Source organism: Cucurbita pepo, chromosome 16 (genome assembly GCF_057944985.1).
Source record: "Cucurbita pepo subsp. pepo isolate OVF chromosome 16, ASM5794498v1, whole genome shotgun sequence".
In the NCBI taxonomy this organism is placed as follows: domain Eukaryota; kingdom Viridiplantae; phylum Streptophyta; class Magnoliopsida; order Cucurbitales; family Cucurbitaceae; genus Cucurbita; species Cucurbita pepo.
Genome location: NC_141813.1, coordinates 3,990,509 through 4,005,093, shown reverse-complemented (window position 1 = coordinate 4,005,093; position 14,585 = coordinate 3,990,509). Strand labels below are relative to the sequence as shown.

At 36.0% G+C, this 14,585-nt stretch overlaps 4 non-coding genes across 4 annotated transcripts; 1 reads left to right on the top strand and 3 right to left on the bottom strand.

The window, feature by feature from the left end:
• The first annotated feature begins 244 nt into the window (after positions 1-244).
• On the top strand, positions 245-317 carry TRNAF-GAA (transfer RNA phenylalanine (anticodon GAA)). Its single transcript has one exon. It is a non-coding gene; the product is annotated as a tRNA-Phe (tRNA).
• Positions 318-13,399: 13,082 nt separating this feature from the next.
• TRNAP-UGG (transfer RNA proline (anticodon UGG)) lies at positions 13,400-13,471 on the bottom strand. The gene has a single exon. It is a non-coding gene; the product is annotated as a tRNA-Pro (tRNA).
• A 98-nt stretch (positions 13,472-13,569) lies between these two features.
• On the bottom strand, positions 13,570-13,641 carry TRNAP-UGG (transfer RNA proline (anticodon UGG)). The gene has a single exon. It is a non-coding gene; the product is annotated as a tRNA-Pro (tRNA).
• A 100-nt stretch (positions 13,642-13,741) lies between these two features.
• Positions 13,742-13,813, bottom strand: TRNAP-AGG (transfer RNA proline (anticodon AGG)). The gene has a single exon. It is a non-coding gene; the product is annotated as a tRNA-Pro (tRNA).
• Positions 13,814-14,585: the final 772 nt, after the last annotated feature.

The window sequence follows — 14,585 nt, the reverse complement described above, 5'->3', positions numbered from 1 at the left end:
CCTTTACTTAAAAACTTTCATTTTTAATGTTAGCAGGGATAGCTCAGTTTGGAGAGCGTCAGATTTAAGATTTGAAGGTCACGTGTTTGATCTCCACGTTCACCGCACCTGTTTCTATTTGCATAACCTAACTATTCAATAAAAAAGGTTAACTATTCAATAAAAAAATTAGTCATTAATTCTTTTGAAATCTCAATGAATCAGCGAAAATATCTTTACTGATGAATTTTCATATCTAATGATTGTGGGGATAGCTCAGTTGGGAGAGCGTCAGACTGAAGATCTGAAGGTCACGTGTTCGATCCACATTCACCGCACTTGGTTCACATTGCATGACTATTCAATCTAAAACTTGTGATTATTAATTTAGGTTGACTAAGTTGCATAACTTGCCTATTCAATCTAAAACTTGTGATTATTAATTTTTTATGTTATCTGGGATGGCTTAGTTGGGAGAGCATTAGATTGAATATTGGAAGGTCTTGGTTCGATTGCATTCATTGCACCTTATAGTTTAGTTGATTATTATTTTTTTTTAAAATATAATGAATTATTGGAAATAGCTTTACTTATGAATTTTTATTTTTAATGTTAGCAGGGATAGCTCAGAAGGTCACGTGTTTAATCTCCACGTTCACCGCACCTGTAACTATTCAACTGGATTATCACATTAACAATTTGAATCAAATAAAGTGACATTAACCATTTGAATCACCTCAACCCCACTTGTTGAACTTGACCAAATGTCTATAACATAACACTAACAAAGTCTTTTTAATCTAAAATACCATTGAACTTACCATTATAGTGCCTCTCAAACGTAGGTAAAGTTTAAATTCGAGTCTCCTTGTCAAACTCACTCGGGTGCTCATCTCAACCATGATGGCGTTCAACAAGAGAGACCTCGAAAATAGCCGGATTATCACATCAACCAAAATTCGAGTCTCCTTGTCAAACTCACTCGGGTGCTCATCTCAACCATGATGGCGTTCAACAAGAGAGACCTCGAAAATAGCCGGATTATCACATTAACCATTTGAATCACCTCAACCCCACTTGTTGAAATTGAAACAAATATCTAGAACATAACACTAACATAGGTACGATGTTCATAAAAGTCTTTAATCTAAGATACTATCGAACTTGACCATTAAAGTGCCTCTCAAAATGAGGTAAAGTTTAAATATAATTGGTGACAAAAGATGAAACTATAAAATAAAAAGAAATAAGAAAATAATATTCAATTTCAGAGAATCAAACCAGAATCTCCTAGGTGAAAGCCAAATATCCAAACCGTTGGACAACAATGAATTTTTGGTGTAGTTGTCCTAAAGTCTTTTGTCTAATCTTTCAAGAGTTTTACTATGATGTTTTGGGTAATTTCTAACTCTTCGACACGTCCTTTCATGTGTGTGATAGAGTTCTCAGAATTACCGCGACGTTTCGAGCTGTTCGATCGTGTGGCTCTTTCTTCAAAACGGTAAACATCAAACATCAAACATCAGGTCTTTGATTGGCAACCCATCCAAAGGATTGTCGATTGCATCGATTGGATCAATAGTCTTCCTATGATTTTATGGTGCATGACCCATTTTTTATAGCATTCACCTTCGAGCGCCACCATAGTTTTGCATCGTCCATGAGATGCATTGCGACCAACGTAACTCTTAGGTCCTATGAGCAAGTAACAGTAACCTTCAAGTATTGTTCTACGTAAAAAATAAAGCTTTTTAATTCCTTAGCATCCCGGTTTACATTTAAGGGGTTTGTTCTAGGATTTTATGTTTGTTAAGCCCACATGAACTTGGCTTGAGGTGTGGTTCTCTACAGCCCAACTTGTCAAACTCACTCGAGTGCTCATCTCAACCATGACATCGTTCAACAAGAGAGACCTCGAAAACAACTGGATTATCGCATTAACCATTTGAATCACCTTCTCATCTCAACCATGATGTCGTTCAACAAGAGAGACCTCGAAAACGACTGGATTATCGCATTAACCATTTGAAATTGAACAAAATATCTATAACATAACTCTGACAAAGGTACGAAGTTCATAAAAAGTCTTTTTAGTCTAAGATAGAAACGGTAAAATAAAATGAAATAAGAAAATAACATTCCATTGCCGAGAATCGAACCCGGGTCTTCTGGGTGAAAGCCAGATATCCTGATAGCTGGACAACAATGGATTTTTGGTGTAGATGTCCTGAAGTATTTTGTCAGATCGCTGAAGAGTTTTAGCATGATCTTTTGCTTAACGTCTAACTCTTCGACACGTCCTTCCCTATGTGTGTTAGAGTTCTCAGGGCTACCGCGACGTTTCGAGCTGTTCGATTGTGTGGCTCTTTCTTCAAAAGAGTCAATATCAAATGTTAGGTCTTTGATTGGCAACCCATCCAGGGGAGCGTCGATTGCATCGATTCCATCAACGATCTTCCCATGAGTTTATGGTGCATGACCCATTTTTTATACCATTCACCTTCGAGCACTACCATAGTTTTGCATCGTCCATGAGATGCATTGTGGCTAATGTAACTCTCAGGTCGTATGAGAAAGTTCCTGTAGCCCTCCACTCTCAGGTCGTATAATAGAGTTCTTAGAGCTACCACGACATTTCGAGGTGTTCGATCGTGTGGCTTTTTCTTCAAAAGAGTCAACATCAAACGTCAGGTCTTTAATTGGCAACCCATCAAGGGGAGCATCGATTGCATCGATTCCATCAACGGTCTTCCCATGAGTTTATGGTGCATGACCCATTTTTTATATCATCCACCTTCGAGCGCTACCGTCCATCAGATGCATTGTGGCCAACGTAACTCTTATGTCCTATGAGCAAGTTCCTGTAACTTTCAAGTAGTGTTCAACGTCAAAAATAAAGTTTTTTTAATTCCTTACCATCCTGGTTCCCATTTAAGGGTTTGTGTTTTTGGATTTTCAGTTTGTTAAGCCCAACATGAGCTTGGCTTGGGGTGTGGTTCTCTACGACCCTCCTTGTCAAACTCACTCTGGTGCTCATCTCTGTCATCTCAGCCATGATGGCGTTCACTAAAAGAGACCTTGAAAATGACCGAATTATCACATTAACCATTTGAATGACCTCAACCTCACTTGTTGAAATTGAACCAAATATCTATGACATAACACTATTAAAGGTTCAAAGTTCATAAAAGTCTTTTTAATCTAAGGTACTATTGAACTTGACCATTATAGTGCCTCTCAAATCAAGTTCATAAAAGTCTTTTGAATTTAAGATACTATTGAACTCATCCATTATAGTGCTTCTCAAACCTAGGTAAAGTTTAAATATAATTGGTGACAAAAGATGAAACTATAAAATAACAGAAATAAGAAAATAAAATTTCATTGTCGAGAATCAAACTCGGGTCTCCTCGATGAAAGCCAGATTTTCTGTGTAATGTCTTCGACACGTTTTTTTTATGTGTGTGATAGAGTTCTCAGAGATACCGCCACGTTTCTTGTTGTTCGATCACGTGACTCTTTCTTCAAAAGAGTCAACATCAAACATTAGGTCTTTGATTGGAAACCCATACACAGGGGAGCGTCGATTGCTTCAATTCCATCAATGGTCTTCCCATAATTTTTTGGTGCGTGACCAGTTTTTTATACAATTCACCTTGAAGCGCCACCATAGTTTTGCATCGTCCATGAGATGCATTGTGGGCCGATGTAACTCTCAGGACGTCTGAGAAAGTTCCTATAGTCTTGAAGTATAATATCAAAACATATTAACGTATTTGATATGTTAAATATTAAAATAATTGATGTGTATCATAAACATTAAATAAAAATATATATTTGAAATTTGAATGATATTCATATTAATTAAACATATATTATGATATTCTACCACATTTTAATATTATTTAAATAAGATATTATATCTTAATGTATTAGGTATTCAAATATATAATTTGACAAAAATAATCACAAGTTCACCGTAAATAGAACCCTAAGGTTAAGTCAAAAAGTATCAAACACTAAATATTGTGACATTTTAGGTGATATTTTGAGGAAGCTGATAAGGTCTCGAAAGAGTAGGTGGTCATTTCTGACATTTTAGGTTAACAACATGGTGAAAAGAAACCAGAAATTCTGATACCAGCAATTAACTACAAACCTTTGAATAAGGTTTTAGAATAAATAAGATATCCAATCCAAAACAAAAAAGATTTGATAAAAAGAATTTAGAGTCAAATGTTTTTATAAAATTCGACATGAAATTGGGATTTCGGAAAATTCTAATTTCTTAAAAGGACAAATATAAAATAGCATTTAATGTCCAATTAGAAAATATGAGGGGAACGTCATGTCATTTAGGCTAAAAAACGCTCCATCCGAATTTCAGAAGATTATGAATGATATTTTCAATCCTTTCAAAAAAATTCGATAGTTTATATTGATGATGTGTTGATATTTTCTAAAACCATTAAGATCAACACTTTAAACATCTACATACATTCATTAATGTAATCAAAAGAAATCAGCTAGTTGTGTCCATACCCAAAATCAAATAATATCAAATTCAGCTCCGTTTTCTTGGATTTTAAATTTATCTATAATCTTGTTTCAAACAAAAAAATAATTTTGCTAGATAGAAGTAAATTTTGTTGTGGTTTGATTTTAAAATTCTACCTATAAAAGAAGTTGAAAACATCTTGGGAGATTACCTATGGGTGAGTTTCTAACAAAGTCTCTCTTCTCTCCTCTGTCTTCTTAAACTCATACTAATCCAACCAATCATTTGCATGTTCTCAAAAGTTCAATTACCTATAAAAGAAGTTGAAAACACCTTGTGAAAGTCTGTAAGCATACTACGACCTCTAGCTTTGCAAAATCCAGCGTTGTTGACGTTTATCAAAATCGCTGCCAAAATAAAGTTTAACAAGTGGTTCTATGGTGTAGTGGTTAGCACTTTCGACTTTGAATCTAACGACCTGTGTTTAATTCCCGATAGGTAATCCACCAATTTATACAAAATTAGTCCATAGTCGATTCGGTAGGGTCACTTTTGGACCGATAATCTGTAGAAGGGGTCACTAAGGTTGAGATCATACAAAATGGGACCATAGCTCAATGTTAGAGCATTTAATTGCAGATCAAGAGGTGACCAATTCGAACCTAGTTGGGCCCTTCTATCTAGGATAGAAATTTATTACACTTTTTGGACCGACACTATGTCTACGGGGTCACTAAGGTTAAAATCCTACAAAATGGATCCATGGCTCAGTGGTAGAGAATTTGACCGGTCACCCGTTTGAACTTGGTTGGGCCCTTTTATTTTGGACAGACACTTTGTTCGATTTACTCTCGACCACCGAGTGTCAAAGAAATAAGAATAATTACCGATTTCATGTACATTAAGAAAAGAGTGTGGTATCCAAGCACCCGAACATGGTTAAAAACATACAATTAGTCAACTTTGTACTCACTCCATGTTTTCCATATCTTTCATTTAACTAAGAGTAGTTGCCCAACTTACAATTAAACAACACCAACTATCTTTTATGTTTTAAAATTATTTTTTTCAACATTTCCCTTATTTTGTACTATGAACCTATAAACTCTATTTCGAATATAATGTAAATATATATGTTCATTATATTTTAATTCTTTTTTTATTTCGAGAAAACATTTTACTTTGTTTTCAACCTGTTTTAACTTGCAATCCGTGCCTCGAGAACCCACATTTTACTTTGTTTTCAACCTGTTTTAATTTGCAATCCGTGCCTCGAGAACCCACCGAAAATGGGTCATGACTCCCTTTTTGTTTTCACTTACTCCTCCTACATTGATATATTCGTAATTTCATGTAGTCTTCCTAAATTTGCCGGCGACATTGTTTGTTGTCGAGCTTGATAATGTGAGTTTGTAACCCATCCGTTAGGGTTCTTGGAATGATTCTCTAGATTATCCCTTCCATGTTGGGAGTTGGGCCATGGGTCTTGGGTGAAGGAACCGTTGGTTTACCGCCCCTAAGAGTTAAGGAAGAATCTTGAGGCTAGTTTCACATCGTATCATTGTCTTTGAGATAACAATTCTTTTCTATTTTATCTAAATTTTTTAAATATGGGTTCATTTCCAAATGCATGCTAACACCCTTATTGTTGAATAAATGACATGAAACTTTCACATAGTAACGTTGCCTTTGCTCCTATTGGTGGAAGGATAATGTTGGATCGATATGACAACCCTAGAGGGGGTGAATAGAGTTTCAACAATCTAATTATTAAATTTTTTTTTAATAACAATCAAACTTGATACCATGCAATAAAACTTAACAATAATTTAGAACTTAAATAGGAAAAGGGTTAGAAAATATAACACCATAGTTTTATAGTGGGAATTTGAATAAAACTTTGAATAAAACTTTCTGACTCTTTCCTCGGATCAGAGCCCAACCGCTACACCGCTCTTTTTACGACTGCAAGAGCAAACTCAATCCTTTCCACGGCTCAGGATCAAACCGATACACCGCTCTTTTTACGAGTTCAAGAGAAAACTCAATACTTGGGACTTTGATTCCTCTTAGTGTGAAGCTTGCATCTTGCAATTACTTGGGTAGAGAATGTGTTTCACTTAAAATTCACTCAAGAGAAAATAATCAAATAACGAACCATATTTTTAGATATAATTTAAGATTACCTATTTAATAAAACTCCATCCAAACTTCTACTCATAAATTTAATTATTATTTGTATACAATTGTTAATATGTAAGAAAATACACGTACAAAATGTTTATACTATTGGTAATACATTAGTCTTGGTTGTTTGACTAAAACAATGCAACCATTGTCCAAACTAAAGAATTTGATTCGAAGCTATCTCCTAATAGAGGGAGGCTCAATTAGACTTTGTTGTAAGATTCGACCATATCAATTTGAATAGCGTTCTCCAACTATAAATATTGAACTCCAAAGTATTCACGAGCAAAGTAAGTTTGTTGAAACTATCTATAAAAGTGTTCCAAAGTGAGTCGTGGAGAAGATTTGCCTTAAAATCTAGTTCCAATTAAGGATGTCAATGATGAAGAAGTGCAAGCTGTTAGAAGGTTTGCCGTGGAAAATTTCAGAGGTGGTAGATATAATTTAATTTACAAGCGTGTGGTGAATGGTCTTTTCAGTCCCATATAGGCTTTGACCCCAAATTTTATATTATTGTGATAGAAGCTATAAATGACAATAACATTCATTGGTGAGATATTGCAATTGTGAAGAAGTTTCGTCATATGCATTGGACCCTACCTCCATCCTATAAGCTCTTATCTTTTGTGGAATTCTTCAAATTCCCTCTCCATAATTAGCAGTGTAACTACTAGATTGCTTTCTTTACTTACAATAAGTCCTCTCTCTATATGTGCTTCTCGGACATTACTCTCTTTTATCTATAAAAATGGCATAGCCATAATGATATAATAATCCTTATATAAGTATCTTTCCTCTCTCTATATGTGCTCGTGGGACATTACTCTCTTTTATCTATAAAAATGGCATAGCCATAATGATATAAATCCTTATATAAGTATCTTTTCTTTTTCTCTCATACCCACCTTATACATAACATGTTAAATTAACTCATACTTAAAAAAATAATTTCTCTCTTTTGTTGGAGATGCGGGGTATCGATCCCCGTACCTATCGCATGCTAAGCAAGCACTCTACCATCTGAGCTACATCCCCACAATCATTGTATCACAAAATCCTAAATTTTCCGTCATCAATAATAGTGAAAATGAAGAAATATTGCTCTACCCAACATGTCATGAATAAGGAAAAAGAAATAATATATTTTTAATAATAGATAGTCTTATTTCTAGAGATGCGGGGTATCGATTCCCGTACCTCTCGCATGCAAAGCGAGCGCTCTACCATCTGAGCTACATCCCCTTGATTTTTACATCATAAAACCTTAAATGTCACATCATCAATAATAGTGAAAATAAAAAAATATCAAAATATTAACAAATAGTTTGGTTTGGTGATGCGAGAAATCGATAATTGTGAAAATTAAAAAATATAATAATAAATTAAATACTTTCTTTTGGAGATGCGGGTTATCAATCCCCGTACAACTCGCATGCAAAGCGAGCTCTCTACCATCTAAGCTACATCTCCACAATTTTTACGTCACAAAACCCTAAACTTCTCATCATGAATAATAGTGAAAATGAAAAAATATCGCTACTCATTATGTCATAAATAAGGAAATATTGAATAGAAATAAAATAGTAATAACAAATAGTTTCTTTTCGAGATGCGAGGTATCGATCCCCGTATCTCTCGCATGCTACAGTCCCATGATTTTACATAAAAAAACTCTAAACTTCCCGTCATCAATGATATTGAAAATGAAAAACTATCCCCGCTCATTATGTCGTAAGTAAGGAAAAATTTAAAAGAACTAATTTATTTAGTAATCGTTTCCTTTGTTGATGCATGGTTTCGATACCAATACTTCTCACATTTGATGCAAACACTCTACCATCTAAGCTATATCCTCAAGATTCTTATGTGAAAAAATCCTAAACATCTCGTCATCAATAATAAAGAAAATTAAAAAAAATAACGCTATTCATTATGTCATAAATAAGGAAAAATTGAATATAAATAAAATAGTAATAACGAATAGTTTCTTTTGGAGATATGGGGTATTGATCCAATCCCCATACCTCTCGCATGCTAAGCAAGCAATCTACCATATAAGCTACATTCCCACAATACTTATATCAGAAAACCCTAAATGTCCCGTCATCAATTCTAGTGAAAATGAAAAAATATCTCGGCTAATTATGTCATAAATAAGGAAAGGTTGAATATAAGTAAAATATTAATAACAAATAGTTTCTTTTGGAGATGGGGATATCCCTTTGCCTCTCGCATGCTAAATGAGCTCTACCATCTAAGCTACATCCCCACAATTCTTGCATCATAAAACCCTAAATTTCCCATCATCAATAATAGTGAAAATGAAGAAAATCTAGAGATGCAGGGTATCAATCCCCATAACTCTCACATGCAAAGCGAGTGCTCTACCATCTAAGCTATATCCCCACAATTCTTATGTCACAAAGTCCTAAACATCTCGTCATCAGTAATAGTGAAAATGAAAAACTATCCCGCCTCATTATGTCCTAAATAAGAAAAAATTGAAAAGAAATAATATATTTAGTAATCAATTCAATTGGAGATGCAAGGTATTGATCCCCGTACTTTTCACGATAATTTCAAAGCAAATAGACTGTTATGATAAGTTAAGGTTAGATCAACTTTGAGTTCAAAGCAACAAGAACCAAAGACTGGTGCGAAAATTCTATGGACTAGTCGAAGTTATCCACAAGATAAGGAAGACATCATATAGGATCCAATTGCTCCTATGGATACAGACTAACCCTGTTGTCCACGTAAGTAACTTGAAATGTTATTATTCCGACCAAGAAAACATCAAGTAAAAGCAGGTGGTATGACGTCATGCAAAGAAGAAATTGTTTTAAGCGAAGAAACTAGGAAAGACACCAACAGAGAAGACTTAAAGAGTTAACAAACCGTCAAGTGATTTTCAATAGCTCCTAGTAGGTTGGAAAAGACTTCTCAATACTTAGATCAGCTAGAAGCGCATCGCGAGACTTAAAGTCAGCCTCATCCTACAACGTTGAGTTTATGAAGAGTCGGTTGATAGACATATTGACAAATTGTGTAAGGGCAGATGTCGCGGTCATGATTGGCCAAGGCATGTTGCCTGTGGCTGCATGTTAGATGTCTCAGCTATTCCTGTAAACGATTTGTGGTTCATGGTGGCATGCTCATTCCAAACACGTTTTACTTGCTTTCATCTTAGATAAGCCTTTACTATTATTGTTGTGCCAATACGGGGTGTATGATTAGTCCTCAAAATCATATCTACACCCATCAGGACTAAAATGTCCCAAGATGTACTATAGGAGAACGTGACCAGTTGTTGTTTCTTCACTTTTAGCTTATAACATTGCTTTAATTGAAATTGTTTCGAATGTATTTCCTCGCTCACGTTTTCTAAAATATTTCTTCTAAACGTGATTCGAGCATACACTGCTATTGTTCGTTCAGTCCAAATTTTGCATGGTTGACTTGTTTATTGATTAGAACAAATGTCACATAATCATTGTCTCACTACTGCAAGAATGCGATTGTGACACTTGTCTTCCGTTCAGTTGTGGGCCGCATCTTCTGACTAGTTACGTGAGTTTGGCCTGGAGCATACGTGTAGGTTGAAAAAGAAATTGTTGGATGCGGACTACGAATAAGGGTTGGGCCACAGAAGGTTTTTTTTTTTTTACCACATATGGACTTTGGGCTAGTAGTCTTAAATTTGGGTTCGTTTGAAAAATTTTGGTTCATTTTTTAGTTCAAACGAACACAAATTAAACCTACTAGTTCTTTCTTCCTTGCACGACTCACTCCTATTCTCTGTTCTGCCTCTTCTTGCTTTGTGAAACTTCTTTAAAGGCTAATTTTCACCAATTATTTGTGAGCATCTTCCTTAAAAGGATTGTGACCACAGATGACCTATGTAGAAAATTTGTACCCTCTTTCCTAAAACCTTTAGCGGACAACATACCCAAAACAGATGCGCTGACTAGACTGCGCTACACCTCGTCTCACCCCCCCCCCCCCCCCCCGGAGAATATGGAACCACCCAATCGATGAACATTCAAACCAAACTCGCCCATCCTTTTTGTCACAGGGACGCGAGAACTAATCCGAGTAATCTACAGTGGGGAGACCCCTTAAAGCAACAAGCGAGAATGGCTAGGTTGATAGTAGGGTTAAAGAAAAGGCGAGTATGAAAAGACGTATCGCATAACTGTCCCTGTAAACAGCTTCATTCTTTCTTGATCTATGAACCAACTTTATGAAAAAAAATAAGTCTTTCGGCTGAATGTGTGACTTTTGGGTATGGATAAGCAGGACCTCTTGGTTCGGGAGAAACCGAGATGTTGGCTAAGAAAGCTAAGCAGGCAAGTACAGGACGGACAAAATGCACATACAAATTGATTGACATAATCTCTCTCCCTCTATCTTTGGCTAGTTGGCTAGTTGCACAATAAGCGGGAAAGCATACCAGGTAGGGAAAGAAAGGCTGCTCGATCTCCTGTAAGGCCAACCCTCAACGGCGAGCTCACCAGGCAATGCTATAAGTCCTATAGAAGTCCAAGGTTTCGTCTACTACGTGCTTTTTCCTTTCATTTAGCGAGATAGCTTACCAGCTCTTTCGGCTCATAGCAGCAGTATGAAACGCAGAATCCTCATCATGAGTCGAGTCCGCATTGCCATACGAATCGACATCGGCCAAACCAAGAGCTCCTATTTTTTTCTTTAACGAAAGCGGATCTAACAGCTTCGATAAAACCAATATCTTTTAAAGATGGAGTCGCTCTGCCTTGATCACAGTGGACATATGCAGCTCCCGCTTTACCTTTGTCTACCGTGAAAAGGAAAGTTCCCTCACGATAGGCCCTCCCAGCTCCCGAACGTCTTTCTATCAATCGAGAGAGGTATAGAATAGTACAACAAACCAACAAGACAAGAATGGACTCATAAGATGGACGGTTAGGGAAGCGATTTCATTTGTGTTATCCGCCAAGGAAATGATCAAGGAATTCTCTATACACGGCTGAGAGATGACCGTATTGTTGCACATCCTGAATAAAGTACTGCAGGCAAGCGAAGCTTTTGAAAATGAAAGCGTGTAAAACTCAGATCCACTTTTTCTTCGATTCGTAAACTTCGGATCTGATCTTCCTTTCGTCTCCGGGTGACTGAGAGAGAATTTAGGCCTGGCGTGCATCCGATTCGGTCAACAATAAAGTACAAAGAGGATTGATTAAATGGGCTTGAAGTTCCATTATCGTTAGGTCGAAGATCTCTACTAGGTTTAGTGCACTTTGGTAATTGCGAATGTTGCCGTAATCGAATGTCTTTTTCATTCGACATTCTCTCTTACCAAGCACTCATACTTGCCAGGGTTGAGGAGATAGTCCTTGAGCTAATTGGGTTTCGAGATTGCGTATACGCAAAAAGAGCTCGCTTTCGACTTTCTCCTCGGCATTTTGTGCCCGGTTCTAGTTCAGGAAAGGGTCTGATCTCTTTCATTGGAGCACATTGATGCCGAAGGAGTCTTCGGAACCGGTGGAGAGGCTACGATGACTTCAGACTATTCAAATAGCATGACCGATAACACAAAGAAAGGGTATCTAAGTCACACTAGTGGAATAGCTTTTTCATAATAATTATCTCGATATATGATACCAAAAACCTGTCTAATGACTGATAGGGTAAGGGGTTTCAAAAGACAAAAGAATGACAATTCTACGTGTGATAGAAAAGGAGATCTTTTTTTTTTTTCAGTGTGTGCGGTTCGCCTGCCTTCCTGACCATGGATAGGCTATGGGGCTTTGCACTTCGGCCCTTGAGAATACCACATCAAGGTGACCGGATTCGAACCTATGGCTCTCTGAAACTTCTTCATCGGTTATTTGGGTGCATCTTTCTTAAAAGGATTGTGACGACAGATGACCTATGTGACGACAGTGGACAACATGCCTGCCTTCCTGACCACGGATAGACTACGGGGCTTTGCACTTCGGCCCCTGAGAATAACACATCAAGGTGACAGGATTCGAACCTATGGCTCTCTCAAACTGCTTCATCGGTTATTTCGGCGCATCTTCCTTAAAAGGATTGTGACAACAGATGACCTATTTGATTGAAAAGTTCCTAGAAAGAATACAATAATAGAACAAGACAACAGATGATGAGACAACAGATGATGGATTGTGACAACAGATATGTGACAACAGATGACCTATGAATACAATAATAGAACAAGACAACAGATGATGAGACAACTGTGACAACAGATGATGGATTGTGACAACAAATGACCTAAACAGATGACCTATTTGACTGAAAAGTTCCTAGAAAGAATACAATAAAGTTCCTAGAAAGAATACAATAATAGAACAATTTGTGTAATGCTCTTTTCGAAGTTCGGCTCGAGACCATTTCTTGGTTCAATGTTTAAAAACCACATTTTAAATCATATTATCTTGCATAATTCATTTTGATATAATATTGTTGGGGGCATTTTAAGAATCGAACTTGAGACCTCTCACACCTAAAAGGATAATCATACCACTTAGACCACATGCCTTTATAGCAAATCTATAATTCTTAGTTGCTAGTCTACATATTTTCCGTGCCTCAATATATGAAATTTATATAATTTGAAGTTGTGCATTGCCACGCATTCCTTTTGGTTAGCCCCCATTGATGACTAAACTATTTTTATTTCATTTTGTTTTTTTTTTTTTTGTTTCAAAATTGCCATTTTTATATTTTGGAGGGGAATTCCGAGAATCGAACTCGAGACCTCTTGCACCCAAAGCAAGAATCATACCACTAGACCAAATGCCCTTATTATGCACTATAGACATATATCGTGAAGTACACAAGTAAATGATATTAATTTGTTTTTTTTTTTCGTTTCAAAATTGTCATTTTTATATTTTGGAGGGGCATTCCGAGAATCGAACTCGAGACCTCTTGCACCCAAAGCAAGAATTATACCACTAGACCAAATGCCCTTATTATGCACTATAGACATATATCGTGAAGTACACAAGTAAATAATATTAATAAGAGCATTATCTTTCTCTAAGGCTCATCTTTTGAGAAATGAACATAGGGGCATTCCGAGAATTGAACTCGAGACCTCTCGCACCCTAAGCGAGAATCATACCACTAGACCAAATGCCCTTTCCCAATATATTTTTTTCTCTCAAGTTTGAAATCTATTTTCTTGAGCGGTTGTTAGACTATAAAACAAAAAGTTGATGGTTCTAATATGCAAGTGTTATCGAATAAACTACAACCCAACAAATGAATCAAACTAATCAGTTTGGGTTGGGTTGGATTTATTCGGCTCAGTTCGTCAGTTTGTTTGATTTAATTCTTCTATTTTGCATCGTATGACAAGAAAATGAAGTTGTATTGAATGTACCATAGTTTGATTTATGACAAACTCATATGAAATATAATTGCATTAATAGTACTAAGAGTTGGAGTCTATAAATATTTCATGAACTTAAGTGCAACTCATGCTTCATTAAAGACGAGATAAACTTTAGTTAAGTAACTAGAACTTTAAATTTAAATTACTTCATGTGGAGCTTCAATTACTCTATGTTAGCTACTATCTTTAGGGTTTACTAATTAGACACGAGTTCTTTGATTTAGGGGATTGTTTTATGTAATTTTCAACTACAACTTATGTTTTCAAATTTTTAGGTCATAATTTAGGTAGTGGTTGTATATTATGGATGAACACTAGAGTTTCTATCCCGTTCACCACAACTATTCTAGTTTTTGTTTGAAGGCTATAATTGTCATCTATGTTGTATGGCAATAAAATTTGTTTAGATGAAATTTTAGTTAAAGTTGCATATTTTACTTCTTGCGAGTAAAAAATTTGTTTCTTAACATAATATGAATTTAGTTGCAGAGTTATTAGGAATAAGATGGAGAAAGA